The following is a 17,130-nucleotide window of genomic DNA, read 5'->3' as shown; positions in this document are numbered from 1 at the left end:
GGCCTTCCCTAGGCTTTAGCTTTGACTTTCATCCATCAATCGATATTTATTAGTTTGAAGCCCCGGATAATGTAACTAACCAAAACCCTCTTCCTCACGACCTCTGCAGCATCTGAGAGTGGCTTTCCAATCATTCTTTCTGTCCCGCCCCCTTTAACTCCTGTTTTTGGATTCTTCCCCAAGTAAGTGGGAACAAAGCTGGGACTAGCAAGGAAACTTGCCAAGAGATCAGACCAAGGTAGGAAGGAGGTTTGGTTCCTAGCCATGTGCCCTTGGGTGGTCCTATTCGCAGTTAGGTTTGGTATTGATTACCATCCAGGGTTTCACTGGCACTGGCAACTGGCAAAACTCTGCCTCATCTGGCTAGCAGAATGTCCCCCACCCTGAGCAGTTTTTTTTTCCTCTGAGGTGGAAGCCACGAAAGGAGTTGCACTCCCTGACATGTTAATAAGCTGACATGATAATCACACGTAACAGGTCACAGGTTCCATGACACATAAAGAAGACAATATCACCCTCATACAAATACCATGCTGTGGGGGTGGAAATGTTCCTCCTCCTGGCTGACAATATAGTACATATTCATTAATAATGAAATGGGGAAAAAGGTGAAATGCAAGATAAACCCTGCAGGGTTCCCATATTTTAATGTTTTTGAGAAGACTATGCCAGATCTGAAGGAAACCCTTCTTTGCCCTTCCAATTCTAATTCTTGTAATTATAAATGGTATTTTAGGAACATTCCCCCATGCATCCTTTCCAACTCCATCCAATAGCCCTGTTAAATTATTTTGAAATTTTGCAATAATCAAAGGAAGTGGGACTAAAAACATTTCCAAGCAGTGAGCTGGTAATGGGTCCATTCTGTTACATGCTGGGAGGCGCAACATATTTAGTTGGGACCGAGCATAGTTTCACTGGCCCATATGCTCCTCAAACTACTGGACACTGACTTTGTATACACCATCGAGACAGATTTAGCTAAAGACATAGTGACCTGCACATTGGCAAATGCAGTAAGTACTCCTCAAGTCTTACTTTGCTAAATGCCTCTGCTGTAATTGAGAGTGCTGAGCACAGTCTTTTTAAAATTTCTTCTTCTGGTCCTCTACCTATTTCTCTGACCACATTTTTTTTAATCCTCGTAGAGTATCCCCTTTTCTCTGCTCAGTCCTTAAATGTTGATATTCTCCAGAGGTCTGTCCTTCATCCTCACTGTCTTTCACAATAAATAGGTTGTCCTTAGAAGATTACATACATTTCCAGGGTTAACTACCACCTGTGTGTCAATGAGTCTAACATCTAAAACTTAAACTTGGTCACCTACTCACTGGAAAACTGGGCAAATTACTTCTCCGAGCCTCAGTTTACTCATCTTTCAGATAAGGCTATTCATGGCACCTACCACATATATTTGTCAGAATTAAATAAGAATGCATGCTAACTATTTAACACAGTGCTTAGCATATAGTAAAGGGGAGGGGACACTGGGGGGGTGATAGCTATCTCCTATTGAACATTTATTGAAGAAATTTAAATTTAATATGTCCAAAACTGAACTCACCATCTTCTACCCATGCTTCTCCTCTTTCCCCAGAAGGAAACCTAGGAGTTATCCCAAATTCCTCCCTGTCTGGCACCACTTCCAGCTTATCCAGTTAATCTATAGGGTGACTGTTATATCTAGCTACCATGGATCCTGTCACAAAATAGTCAATAAGTGCTTGTGGAATTGTAACTGAAGATAAAGTAATACTGTAGCAGGTGAATAGGCAACATTACCTATGAGTATGTAGGTATGATATTATAGGGTGTTCATATTATATAAACATAACAACAATTAGTAGTCAAGGTGCCTCACCAAATGCCTTCAGAGAAAATATGAGTAGCAGATGAGATACCTTCTCTGTCTTAAGGAATCCAAGCCTTACTCACCAGGCAGTTTCAGATATGCCACAAATGGCTGTTGGGAGGATTAAGAAAGAAAACAAAGGGAAAGTGTCTTATCATAGTCAATTTCATCATGTGTCAATTCCCTTCTGCTTTTTCCCTTGTGCTGAGATGACCAGGTTATAGTTTCTTCTGGGCTCTACAGAAGATTACTATCTCCCTATTTTAGAAAACTCCTTTAAGGATGGCCATATGCTTATAACTAAGATGCTAAAAACTGGGAATGGTTCGAAGTAAGTAGCAGCACACAGAGCTACCAGGGAAACCACTGCTGACCCCCGCCCCCCGCCCCATCCTTTGCAGGAAGAGCTCATGCCTGGTGTATGTTTTGTATCTCATTCTAAGAATGCTCATTCTGAGAAATGTGAATGCTCACTGGATTCCTGGCCCTGCATAAGGCATCTGAGCTGAGATTTCAGGCAGGCTTGGTGACTCTGCAAGCTCCCCAACGTTGGAGCCTGGAGCTCTGTCTCTAGGCCAGGCGGAAGTGAGGCATAATCTTACAGCATAGGTACAGAATGCTTTGGACCTGGGAAGTTTGGCTGATTTGAAACCTGTGAGGTCCTTCAGCTGGCTTTAGGGCTTATTTATAGCATACCCAGTGGGTGTGCCACTTTGGATAACCTTCCTTGGCTTGCTGCTGCCATAAATCTGGAGCCAAGAACAGTCCACTTCTCCACCTGCTTTCCTCCCTTAAATCCTTCCATAAATCTCTAATTTTCTAAAAAGGTCACTCTCTTCTCTTCTCCAGTTCTCCACTTTTCCTATAATTCTAGCTCATAGGTAAACAAAAAAGCTGGTTGCAACTTCTGTTGTCTGGTTATACTTGTTAGGTATGTATTTTTTCCTGTTTTTATCCTGTTAAACTCACCAGAATCTGCCTTACTTCAAGTTTTGCTCAACAGTAAATAGTGGTAAACAAAATTTCAGAGACATTTTTTCTCTTGACTGCCTCAGTGAAGCTCTGAGATAATGTGAACGTGAAGAACTTGGTGGAAAAGGCATGAGTGTACTCGTGTATAAGACCAGTTGCAAGTGTCATTACCTCCACTTGTCATCTTTTCCTGCCATTCTTGTCTTGCCTTTCATCACTACAGATAAAAGGGAAGTATTTACATAGTGGAATTGAGTACCCTGATTTTTTAAACGTCTGAAATAATGTATTATTTCAACAATTGGCAGATTGCAAACCTATTACCTCCACACTTCAAGTCATTATTTACCTCTCTTAATACAGTATTTCCTTTTGTAAACCTGGTGCTCGGCTCTGCATTTAAAAACACCAGAACCACCTCTCCCCAACATACACTCTGAAAACAACAACAACAACAACAACAACAAACCTTCTCTTGCCACTCATCCTTTTATCCTTTTCTCTTTTCTGACTTATTTTTTGAGCATCTTCTGCTCCTTTAAGCCAAAAGTCTGAATTATTTCCTTCAAAAGTTGAATGGCGAGATTTAGTGATCTAATATTCATTACTGTTGCATATCTCAGTATCTCCATTAAAAATTATTACACAGGATCTTAGAAATCAAAATTTATACTCTATTTTGGACCCAATGACATGAAGTAGGAGTTCACCATTAATCTTAAACCATTATCAGATAGTCTATTATATCCCTCTTTGAGCTTAGTATGACAGAAAGAGTAGAGGCTTTAGAGGCTTTGAAAGTTTATTTCTTAGTACTGCCTCTTGAAAGCAATGTGGAGCGAGTTACTTAGCCTCAGACTCTGAGCCTCAGGAGCTCAAATTTCTTCTAAAAAAAAATGTATCATAATAGGAAAGGACCTAGCAGAGTGCCTGGCAAATAGTAAAAATCAATAAAAGTTAAATAAATTTAAATAGTTTAAAAAGTCAATAAAAGTTAGTTCAGAATTTTCATTTTGGGCTATGATATAGTAGCTTTTAACAGACCATCAATGCTCCCTCCAAGAGCAACTAGAAAATTTGAAATATTTATATCCTCCTCACCCCAAATATCAGAGAGCTGCCAAAGCAGCTGGGACTTGAGCAACCATGTTCCAGAGAAGGACACTCTGAGGTAAACAAAACTTTTTCTTCATTCCCTCCTATATCCTTGGGTTATCTGCAACACTTTGGCTTAGAGCAAGAGGCTAAAAAGGGAAAAGTACTTGTCAAGAAAAGGATAATCCAAAAAAAAGAAAAGAGGTTGTAAAAACATTTTTTAAAAAGGATAATCCAGAAGAGAGGATATAACAACATTTTTAAAAAGGATAACCCAAAAAGAGGGGACATCTGGAAAACACTAGGCCTAATTGACACATATAGAACACTGGAGACAATATAACAGAATATATATTTTTCCAAGAGCATATGTTACATTAACCAGTATGTTAATGACTATATGCTGAGCTATTAAATAAGTCTCAAAATTATTCAAAGCGTTGAAACTAGTCAAATGATCAAGCAGGAATTCAAGTAGAATTAAGTTGTATATCAATAAAGACATAATCAGAAGATACCTGAATACTTGAAAATTAAGCTATTCTATTCTATAAATCATTAGTCAAAGAAGAAATTAAAATAAAAAACAGAAATATTTTGGACTAAATGGCAATGAGAATCCTACATATCTAACATGTAGAATGTAGCTAAGATAATATTTAATGCGAATTTTAAAGTCTTAAGATATATCAGGAAAAAGGACTGAAAATCTGTGATCCAAGTTATCTATTTCAAAAACCATAAGAAACTTCAAATTAAACACTAAGAAAGTAGAAGGAAGAAAACAATAAAGAGTTGAAATTAATAAAATAGAAAACTGAAGATACAATAAAGAAAATTCACAAAACTAAAAGCGAATACTTTAAATGCATCAAGAAAATCAATTGGTTAGCAAGTCTGAGAAAGAATAAAAGAGAAAAAGAACAAATTACTGACATTGCAGTAAAGAAAAAAAAGGAACATCAATACAGATTTCTGGATATTAAATAAATACTAATAGTGTATTATAAATGTTTTTATGTCAGTAAGCTTGAAAATTCAGAAGAAATAGATTCCTAGAAAAGCACACTTATTAAAATTAGCACAAGAAAAATTATAAAATACAAGCAATCTTACAACTTTTAAAGAAATTGAATGTGTAATCCTCCTCACAAAAAGATCTCAGGCTTAGATGGCATTAAGGGTCAATTCTTCCAAGACTTTAAAGAAAACCAATAGCAACATTATAAAAACTCTTCTAAGGAATAAAAGAAGAGAGAACACCTCTCAACTTGTTTTATGAGACCAGCATAATCCTGACAACAAAACCAAAATAGTTACTAAAAAAGAAAATCACAAAAAAGGAAAGTTACATGTCAGTTTTCATATGTAAACATATAAAACTTCTATACAAAATATTAGCAAATCAAATCAAGTGCTATACAAAAAACATATTACTTAACAATCAGATTGAATTGATTCCAAGAATGAAAGGTTGGTTTAATATTTAAAAATCAGTCAATGTGATTTGCCACTTTAATGGAATAAAAGAGAAAAATTATGTTTATCTCAAATGATGAATGAAAGGCATTTGTTAAAGTTCCACATTCACAATTATAAAAACCGTTAACAAACTAGGGATAGAAAGCAATTTCCTTTGTGGAGTATGCATAAAGCAAATGTACGTCACAGGGCCTGGTTTTACAAAGCCTTGTAGTTTCAAATATTGACCTTGCAAAGGACAGGAAATTTCCCACAGGCTATAGTCTCTGTTGTAAGATAAAGAATTGTAACACAGCAAGGTTGCTGGCTCAAAGACAGACAGGTTACTGATTGATATGTAAAGATACTGGGAAATTGCTGTAAGAAGAGAATGTTGCTAAAATCAAGCTTGTGTTCCAAATTGCATTATGGAAGGTCACCTTGCTTGTCTTACTGAATATTACCAGCTTCTATTGTTAAACTTGTTAAACTGTACTTAGCAAAAACCCCACCTGTATTCTCTTCCTGTAACTTCCTGGTCCAGAGAATAAATGTGGGAAGAGAACCCCAATTCATGGTTAATTTCCCAAATGGAAGGAATGTGTCTATCTTGAGGGTTCTGGGAGATTAACCCCTTTTTGGGGCTTCTCACTGCTCAGAAGAGATGGGCTTTGAGTAATCTTTGGCAGCTCCACCACCCAGGGGAAAGGGGGTGACAAATCAGTGGGAGGAATAGCTACAAATGCTGACCCTGATGTGACAAATTCTGGGTCCATGGAAAGGAAAAGAAAGAGGACATTCACCACTCATCCCAACAAAAGGGAGGCCCTGACAAAAGTGGGGAAAAGAAACAGGACATCTGCCACTCATCCTGACAAAAAGGAGGCCCTGACAAAGGGGGGAAAAGAAACAGGACACCTGGCAAAAGGAATGGGATGCCTACTCATCCTGTCAAGAGGGAAATCCCGGTAAGGGTGACTCACCCTGATATGGGGGAATCACAGAGGTGGCTTTCAATTAAGTGATTGCACACCTGCTGCAGTGTCTAGCTAGGGCTTTGCCTGGAAGTTTTGCTTTCTTACTCTCTCAATTTTTCTATCTATTCTTGCAATTATGGGTAGTTTACTGTCTAAGAGGGAAGTTCAACATAGTTCACTACTCCTATGTCTCCTTAAGGCAGTAGGTTTTAAAGTAACTAACCGTCATCTAACTAAATTATCATTGATTATAGTGGCTTGGAAATTTTGTCGAATTGCTTTAAAAATTATTCAGAACTTTAACAAAAGGAAAAAACGTGTTTATGCCATTAAAGAGGATGAAAAACAATCCTTGCCTCCTCCTCCTCCTCTCCCCCCATCTCCACCTTTAGAAGCAAACAATTCATTTGTTCCCTTGATGGAGTCCTGTCTTAAAGAAGGACATAACATGGGAATTGATGCTCATCGTGTCTTTCCCATTGTAAGAACTGGGATTCAGTAGAGACATGAAAACCTCCCATTCTCCTTGTTTGAAAGATTTAAAAAGAGCATAACAGAAAATGGTTTACATAGTACTTTTACTAAGGAATACTTAGAATCAATTGCTAATGGTTATAATATGACCCTTTGGGATTGGAAAACACTTGGAAAAACTGTTTTAACTCCTGCTCAATATACTGTATGGCTACAAGAATATCAGGAAGCCTTATATGCTACTTCACTCAAAAATTTATGAAACGAGGTTCAAATTAGCATGGACGTGTTACTTGACCAAACAACTAGAGCAGCCATAAAGGCTTGGAACAAAATTCCTGAAACAGAATCTAAACTTCAACCTCTTGCTTCCCCTGATGTGTTTTGGATACAAAGATTAGATAAGACTCAGCCACTGTTGACATTATCTGTTGAACAAAAATTAATTACAGATTTGGGGTCTGATGTTACCATAATTGCTAAAAAGGATTGGGCTCCATTATGGAAAGTAACTTCTTCAGCAGTTACATTTACTTGATTAGGTGGGTTCAAAATCCTTTATCAAAGTAAAAATCCTTTGTTGTGTACTGGCCCCAAGGGACAAACTGCCTCCATTATGCCTTATGTTCCGTATCTACCTCAGACCCTATGGGGCCGAGACCTCCCTTCTCAATGGGATGTTTATATTGGGACATCTCCTTCAAAATTTATCATGACGGCCATGGCCACACTCCCACCATCCAAATTACAACGGACCCCTGGTCCTCCAGTTTGGGTGGGACAGTGGCCTCTTAAAGGTGAGAAATTAAATCAAGCTACTTTACTTGTTAAACAACAGTTACAAATGGGACATTTAGAGCCATCGTGTAGTCCCTGGAATACTCCCACTAAATCTTTTGCTACTGTTAGACAGGGACCCACTGAACCTTACATAGATTTTATTAATTGCCTTCAAGATGCTATAACTCAACAGATTGACAATGCTCATGACAATCTAGAACTCCTATCACAAGTTTATTTACATTTAATCAAACAAGTTAATAATGCTGGTTTACAAGTAGCTCCAGATAAAATTCAAAAAAAGGAGCCTTGGAAATACCTTGGTTTTTTAATCACTAAGAGAAGTAGATGGCCACAAAATGCATCTTTCCATATTCAGGAGCCTGTTACTCTAAATGATTTACAAAAATTACTTGGCCACATTAACTGGCTCCTCCCTTCTATGGGTATTCCTACTTGTCAATTACAACATTTGTTTAATACCTCGAAGGGAGACCCTGATCTGTCCTCCCCTCGCTACTTATCTGAAGAAGCAAAATTAGAATTAAAACAGATTGAATCCTTTTTACATTTCAGACAATTAACACATATCATTAAACCTCAAGTCATTCATTTCATTATTTTAAACACCCCGCATAGTCCCACAGGTTTGCTTTGCCAATTTCTTCCTCTAATAGGAGTCATTGAATGGATTTTCTTACCCCATCAACAAAAAAAGAAATTATATACTAAATTAAAACAATGTATTCATTTACTCACTAGGGGAAGATACCATTGTCAAGTACTTCCTGGGTATGATCCTGATATTATTAATCCTGGTTTTTCTAAAACTGATTTTTATGCTGTCCTTGAACAATCAGAGTCCTTAAAGATAACTATGGCTGATTTTGTTGGTAAGATACAATTCTCATTACCCCATGATAAAATTTTACAAGGACTCCAAATACTGTCCATACAATTAAAATCCTGTTTATCACTATTCCCCTGCCTCAAGGACTGTGTTTATCAATGGTTCTGGCAGATCAGGAAATGTATCTATAACATGGCAGGAACAGGGAATTGAAACATTTTGTTACTATCCATCATAAGTCCACTCACAGGGCTGAATTGGCAGCTGCCATTGCAGCTTTACAACATTTTTACAATCAGCCACTTAATTTAGTAGCTGACTCTGCCTACATAGTTGGAGTCTTACAGGTAATTCAAGATGCATCAGATATCCATGAGGGAAATGATTTTCTTTTATTTGAAATGTTTTGACATTTACAAAAACTTATTCAGAAAAGACATCATCCTTCTATGTAACTCACATGCATTCTCATTCTGGTTTTCCTGGCCCTTTATCAATTGGAAATGATATGGCTGATCACTTTGTTATGTATAATAATGTTTTACAGAAAGCTATTGATTCTCTTCAGTTTTTTTCATCAGTGTGCATGAGCTTTGGCTAACATGCATCAGATCTCTTACAGGCAAGCTCAAGATATTGTTCATGCTTGTCCCAATTGTCAGAGGTTTTCTAAATCTAATTTCCCTGGAGGAGTTAATCCTTGAGGAATAAAAGGTAATGAAATTTGGCAAATGGAAGTCACTCACTATTCCTCGTTCGGACATCTTAAATATTTACATGTTACTGTTGATACTTACTCTGGTCTTATTCATGCCACTGCCCAAACAGGAGAAACTGCTAAACATGTTAAAAAACATTGTCTTTCTGCCTTTGCCACCATGGGGATTCCAAAACAGATTAAGACAGATAATGGACCAGCATATACCTCCAAAGTCTTTCAAGTATTCTGTGACAACTGGAATATTAAACATATCACAGAAATCCCATTTAACCCTACTGGCCAGGCAATTGTTGAAAGAGCTAATGGCCTTCTTAAATCTCAAATAATTAAGCAAAGGAGGGATAATATAGATATAGGAATGGCCCCTCATGAACAGGTCTTTAAAGCTCTGTTTACACTAAATTTTTTAAACTGTAATTCCCAAAAATTAATGGCCACAGAACAACACCTTATATCTCCTATAAAGAGACCTAGACCCTTGGTTTTATTCCGCCACCTGCTGACAGGACCACAATGGTTCAGACCTGTTGAATTGCTAACAAGGGGATGAGGGTATGCATCTGTTCTCTCACCCACAGGCCTGCTATGGATTCCTGCTAAGGTTCTTAAACCTTATGTGGAACCCCAAACCAGATGAGGAATTGAATCTGATCCCAAAATCTCAATACGTTGCAATCACACCACAATCCATCTCACTGGGGATGGTACACATCAGACCACCAGTAATGAAAATAATGACAACAAGCTCCAAATTGATCCAGGGTAAATTTAAAAACTTCAGCAGTCAAATAGCTTTCAATAGCTCAGCACTTAAGATCAGTCACTCATTTGAGAAACAAAAACTAAATTAAAATCAACCTGTTTAGCTAGATGGTCTAAAATTTTCTGGTCTCCAGCTGGTTATCTTAAACAGACTTCTAAATTCCCTTCTAGTCTCATCTATGTATTTCTTCACAAAATCCTATAGTAGAATTCTATGCTATTTTCTTAAAAGGAAGAAAATCTTCTCTGCATCTTCTTGAAAAGGCCTGCATACTCTGCTTTACAATGTAAATTTGTTATCTTGCTTTCTCTAAGACAGGATGAGGCCTCACTGATAAGTCTTTTTAAAAAAAACAACACAATCTAAACCTGACTGTCCTTTTTACTAGTGAGCTTTTTTTTATGTCTCGAACAAAGCCTATAAGATCCTTGTTTGTTCTTGTTGTTTATGTCTGCATATATGTATGTGTAAGCTGTATGTTATGTCTATATGTTCATGTCTGTATGTGTAATTGTGTTGTCTGCAAGGTACCAAATTGGCTTATAATTAATGCACACTCATTAAATAAATAAGCATACTTTTCAAGTTCATGTGACTTAAACTTTCTAAAGTTTTGATAAATATATTTTCAAAATTTGATTTAAACCTTTTACCTAAATTTGTCTCTAGGTCAGTATGTCTCTTGTTATCTCAGCTCTACCTCCTGACCATGCTGGGAGAAACAATATCTTTTAGACATTATCTTTGTATTACTGCCCTCTGTCTTAAACTCCACATGGCTCTAAATGCCACGTGGAAACCTGGAACCCAAAATGGCTAGTGAAAGTAGACCTATGCCCAATATTGTATAGGCCCTGGTTAACATTAACTGATAAGGGTATAGATCTAATACACCAAGTTTTTGGCTGCGAAACCATAAATATGTGTTTGGTAAAAATAGCTGAAACTCAAACTGGGTCTTGTGTAATTTGCTTTGACAAATGGATGCCTATTTACTAACCTGAATGCATAAAAATATTCTTATCAGCACACATCATTGCCTGGGTTTACTAATCAAACAGGATTACTAGAGGTCTTTTCACTTGACTGTTCTTAATATAAAATTATAAAAGGTTTTCTTTGTCCCTTAGATAACTGGTTTAAGAAACTTATTTCATGATAATTTCTTGTGCTCTCCGCCTTTGAAACCCTTTGTCACTTTGGTTTTATTTTTGTAATCATTTGTGATTTTATTCAAGTAAGTGTTTTAAGCCTTTTGTTATTTGACAAAGCTTTCCAAAGCTAAATTCTGAAAGCTCAACATTTTGGTTTAAACTAACTTTGAAGAGTTCCAAGGGCCCTGGAACTTCTTAAAGGATATATAAAAGATGTATCAAAACTAATTGGCTTATTTGATAAATTAAGACTATATGGGAAAGCATTGTGAGCATTAAGATGTTATGAATATGTGTTCCAAAATCTTGTAAGGTTCTTGAAAATCTGGCTCTTGATATAAATGCTACCAGTCATAATCTAGGCTCAATTATAATTTTAAAATGTTATGTCTTCAAATATTTCATGAAAAAACCCTGATAGGTAGTTTCCTGACAAACTTCGAGTTCATAGCTTTAAACTAAAGTTCCAAAATTCTAATGAAGAAACTGGTGGGTTTGTGAAATTGTTCACAAAAGTCAAAACCACAAAAGTTAATTAGTGAACTAATTAAAAAGAATGATGGGTTTTTACAATTTCCTTATTTTGAAACACTGCTGGTTCTCTTAATGTTTTGTTTTCCAAATTAAAAAAAAAAAACTCTCTCTCTTAAGCTGTCTATAACTAACAACAGTTTGGTAAAATATCATTTAAAACAGAGATAAAAGTATTTGTTTTCTCCCTATTTGATTCCCCCCAAATTTAATAGCTTTAAGTATCCTTATGATTATTATGGCAATGTGGCTATTTTTATAAGTTCAATAAAAATTAACTCTCTCTCTTTAAAACAGGATATAATTTAAAACTTTGGATACAAGATAGCATGTCTCACTTCTAAGTTGCTGACCCCTCTTTCATGTTGCCTTAATTTGGCCTAACTGCTGCTTCATCTGCTGTTCATCTTTCCCCTGGACATGGGACAAAACACAACCTGGGAATGAGTTTTCCCAGCACCGTGGGATTTATAGAAAGAAAAGTAAGACCTTTTCAATCAAGATATTGATCATCAATGCTTTTATGAGGAATGCCTTGATCATAAAAGGGGAAATAATGTCTTCTCTACAAAAGCAGTTTTCTAAATTTTCCTGGCCTTAAAGAGGGTGTTTGTAACTTGGATGAGACACCCTGTGCCTAAACAAAAGACTGTAATTGATGAGAAATTTTACAAAAGACTAGATGCTTTAAAAAAGTAATGTCCTGGACAGGTGAACAATAACAGACTCTCTGGACTCAGAATCAACTATTATATAGAGCAGAATCCCATTCTGGAGTTTCAACAATTGGTAATTACACCCGATTCACAGCACCTGGAATGATGCCAATGCAGCCGCCCTGAGACAATGACATCATCAGTCCTCACCTGAAGTAAATTAAAAGGACTTGCCATGTTAAATGATACCAACTTTGCTTTAAATTTTTTTGTCTTAACTGTGAAAACCTGATCTATAGCTTTTTCTTTTTCTTTTAAATAAATAAAATGGGGGGGAGATGTGGAATATGCATAAAGCAAATGCACTTCACTGGGCCTGGTTTTCCAAAGCCTTGTAGTTTCAAATATCGACCTTGCAAAGGACAGGAAATTTTCCCCAGCCTATAGTCTCTGTTGTAAGATAAAGAATTGTAACAAAGCAAGGTTACTGGCTCAAAGACAGACAGGTTACTGATTGATATGTAAAGATACTGGGAAATTGCTGTAAGAAGAGAATGTTTGCTAAAATCAAGCTTGTGTTGCAAATTGCATTATGGAAGGTCACCTTGCTTGTCTTACTGAATGTTACCAGTTTCTATTGTTAAACTTGTTAAACTGTACTTAGCAAAAAACCCCACCTATATTCTCTTCCTGTAACTTGCTGATCTGGAGAATAAATGTGGGAAGAGAACCCCAATTCATGGTTAATTTCCCAAATGGAAGGAATGTGTCTATCTTGAGGGTTCTGGGAGATTAACCCCTTTTCAGGGCTTCTCACTGCTTAGAAGAGATAGGCTTTGAGTAATTTTTGGTGGCTCCATCACCCAGGGGAAAGGGGGTGACAAATCCATGGGAGGCAAAGCTACATTCCTTAATCTGATAAATAACATCTATGAAATATAATACTGAAACATAATACTTGCTGGTAAAGTACTTAAAGCTCTCCCACTGAGATTGAGAATGAGACAAGAATGCCTCCTAATATCATTTCTATTTAACATTGTTTGAAGGTCCTAAGCAGTTCAATAAGAATGAAGAAAAAAATAAAAATAAAAAATATTGGAAAGGAAAAAATAAAGCTCTGTTCATGTGAAAGTGACATAGTGATGTACCTAGTCTCAAGCCACATTAAGATACCACCACACATTCACCAAAATAGTTAAGTGAAATAAACAGTGGTTCTAGGGATTTAGGACAATAAGAACACCACTCTCATACACTGGAACACTCATGTACTACTAGTAAATTGGTACAACAAAGTGGAACTTTTACACACTGCTGTAGGGAATGTAACTTTGGAAAACTGGTAGTACCTAATAGGTCAAATATATTCTATGACTGAGACTTCTATTCCTATGTAAATATGCAAGAGAAATGCATCCATACATGCACCTAAAGTATACATATGTGTATATACAAATATATACATACGTAAATTACATAATACTATTTGTAACAAACCCAAACTACAAATAATCCAAATATTCAACATCATTATTATGATTAAACAAATATGGGTATATTTATATAATTGAATACTATCTGCTGCTACATGCAGCAGCACAGGTAAATCACACAAAGATAAAGTTGATTGAAAAATGCCACACACAAAGAATACAGTTTGTATGTTTCATTTTTTTTAAAGTTTTATTCTTCCATATTTTACTTCCCAATCTTGAAAACATCCTGTATTACATTTCTCACAGAAACTATAATTCAAGCAGGAAATTGGAGGGCCAGTTCTTGCCATTTATCTACCATTTATCTACAACAGAGTATGTCTGTAAGGATGAGTAGGAGCATGTGAATGAAATGCTTCAAACAGAACAGAATGTTAATTGGTCTAACAAGCATCAAATACTTTCACAAATTGCCTTCTAATATTCAGCAAGATTTTAATTATGCTTTTGTGTGTCTAATGAAAGCTTATACTAAGTACATAGCACTGCACTCAGACATCTGAAATATGTAAAGCCATGATAATTTTCTCCCAGCTATACAGTTGTTCACATTGACCTCGATTTCATAAACAAGGAAATATGATAATCTATACAGTTGTTCACATTGACCTCGATTTCATAAACAAGGAAATATGATAATCATAATAATTGCTATCATTTCGTGAGTACATAAAACACCATGCTAAGTGTTTTATATCAATTATCTCATTTAATCTTCACAATAACCTGTAAGGTAAGTTTTACTACCCCCTTTTACAGATAAGGAAACCAAACTTAAGTAATGTTCACAGGAGGTCACTCAGCCATCATTAGAATCTGGTTCTCCCTGAGGATCAGGCATGTTCTCCTAACCACCTTGCTGGATGGTGTTTCATGCTGGTATGCATTAAAGATTTAAAGAAATACCAATTCAGTGGTCTGAAACTGTAAATGTAAGATCTAGAATAAATTTAGTCCTAAGAATCCCTCTGTTTTTCTTCACTCAGCCTCTATTTCACTCTCACTTGACCCTCTTGGGTTGCTTTGTACTACAGAGGCTATTGAAAAAATAGAAATATCGTGAGGAAAAGAGAACATCAATAGTTTTGCTTATCTCATCAAAGAGTTCATATCCTTAAAAACAGTTACCATGAAGTCTAGTCTTTGGTTTCTTCTTCTAAGGGATGGAGCAAAGAGTGGTGGCACTGTCAGCATTTAGACTTCCTGTCTTTCCTGGTAGAATAATGGAAAAGAAGGAATAACAAAATGGATAGTTAGATATACCATGAATCAGACAATACTTGTACTTCAATTATTTTTTCTTTATCTTTAAATACCCACCCCCTTTTTGAAAGGTGCTGGTTCTTTGTAATGAAAAACTCTTTTGTTGTGTCACATTGGGAGGTATTTTGTCATTAGCATTTCTTCAGCTGTTAGGAACCAGCCTCCAGTTCTTGGACAAAAAAGACTTGTTATGACTCTGCCTTTGGATTGTGTTGGTGTAATATGTTCCTTCTGAAGATAACAGCTTCCATTGAAAAATGAATCTGCTCTTACACAAGTTGAAGAATTTCAGCTACTGCACCCTGCTGCAGCAAGAGGACTAATAAAAACCTTGAACCCATTACTTATGTATAAGAACAAAGGGAGCTTTATTGAAGATCAAATAAAAAGTATAAATACTGAGTCAGGCAGCACATGAAGTGAGGATTTCTTTATTGCCCATATTGCTTTTAATGGCATTTGAGATTGAGGGTCACATAGAATTGAACACAACAACCCTTGTAAGGCTAGATTTTTTTGTTATTTGCAGATTCTAACTATTCATCTCTTCACCCAGAACCTCTCTTCTCAACAAGGTGTCTGTCTTCATTGTGCTTTTCAGTCTGTTTATCACAAAGCCTAATCAGCAAAATGTGTACTTAAAACAGTTCCTGAGGCCTCCCTGTATTAGACGTGCATTCATTCACGCATTCACTCACTCAACATGTGTTGAGTGCCTACTAACCCTGAGGATTAAAAAAAAAAAAATCATATCTGCCTACAGTATGCTCACTGTCTAAGAGGTAGATAAACAAGCTGATACTTGTAAAATGGTTTATGTGACAAAATTGATGATTGAATGCTCTATTTCCCAAATCTTAAAAAAAGTGATATTTAAAATTTCTGTAACTGATCTATTCTCCCAGCCCTTTATCCACCAGGGCTGAAGGAAAAGCTAAGGATATAATTAGTGGTATCTCAGACTCCTGGGGATAGAATAGTCTCTCAAAGATAACTTAGTCTCTTTGGGGATATTACTGCTCAGTCTTTCAGCTTCCTTTTCCTTCCCCTGGCTTTTTTCTAGCATGGCATCTTAGCATATTGGAAAGGGGTCTCATGTCTCATGGAGGTTGAGAAAAGGGGGGTTGCGATCCATGAGTAAAAGTCCTGTGCCACATTTTTTGATTTATGTATGTTGAACCATCCTTACATCCCTGGGATAAATTCCATTTGATCATAGTGAATGATCTTTTTAAATGTGCTGTTGAATTCAGTTTGGTAGTATTTCATGGAGGATTTTTGCATCTGTGATCACCAGGGATATTGGCTTGCAAGTTTCTTTCCTTGTAGTGTCCTTGTCTGGCTTTTGAAACAGGGTAATGCTGGCCTCAGAAAATGAGTTTGGAAGTATTCCTTCCTCTTCATTTTTAGGAAGAGTTTGAGAATAATTGGTATTAGTTCTTTAAATATTTGGTAGAGTTTATAAATGAAGCCATCAGGTCCTGGGCTTTTCTTTGATGGGAGACTTTTTCAGGCTGAGAAAGGAAGCCCCAAAGAAGCCCTTTGAAAATTAACCTCCACTGAATTTTCCTGAGTTTTTGTTTGTTTGTTTAAATTTTCTTTTTCTTTAATGTTCTTAATTTCACTATTTGAATAAGTGTAGACTTGTTTTATGCACCTACTTAGGGTCTGCTATGTTCCTTCTCGTATCTTTTTTCAATTTTTAGCTATTATCTCTACTGTAATTGTGTTTCTCCAATTCTCTGTGTCCCCTTTCTGGAATTTTTAAAAACATATATTGGAATTAGTGATTGCATCCTCATGTCTCCTAACTTCTCTGTCATATATTCTCTTTGTCTGTTTTATTTTGAATGACTTCCTCAGATCTATTTTCCAATTTATTAGCTCTCTCTTTAGCAGGATATGGTTTATTGTTCAACCTATCACTTGGGTTATTTTTTAAAATTCAATTTAATTTTATCAATATACAATGTGGTTGGTTATTGTGGCCCATTACCGAAACCTCCCTCCCTCCACTCTACCCCCTCCCTCTGAACAACCTCATACCTGTTTGCTTGTCGTAACAACTTCAAGGAATTGTGA

Source organism: Cynocephalus volans, chromosome 8 (genome assembly GCF_027409185.1).
Source record: "Cynocephalus volans isolate mCynVol1 chromosome 8, mCynVol1.pri, whole genome shotgun sequence".
Classification (NCBI taxonomy): Eukaryota; Metazoa; Chordata; class Mammalia; order Dermoptera; family Cynocephalidae; genus Cynocephalus; species Cynocephalus volans.
Note: the sequence above shows the minus strand (reverse complement) of the source record.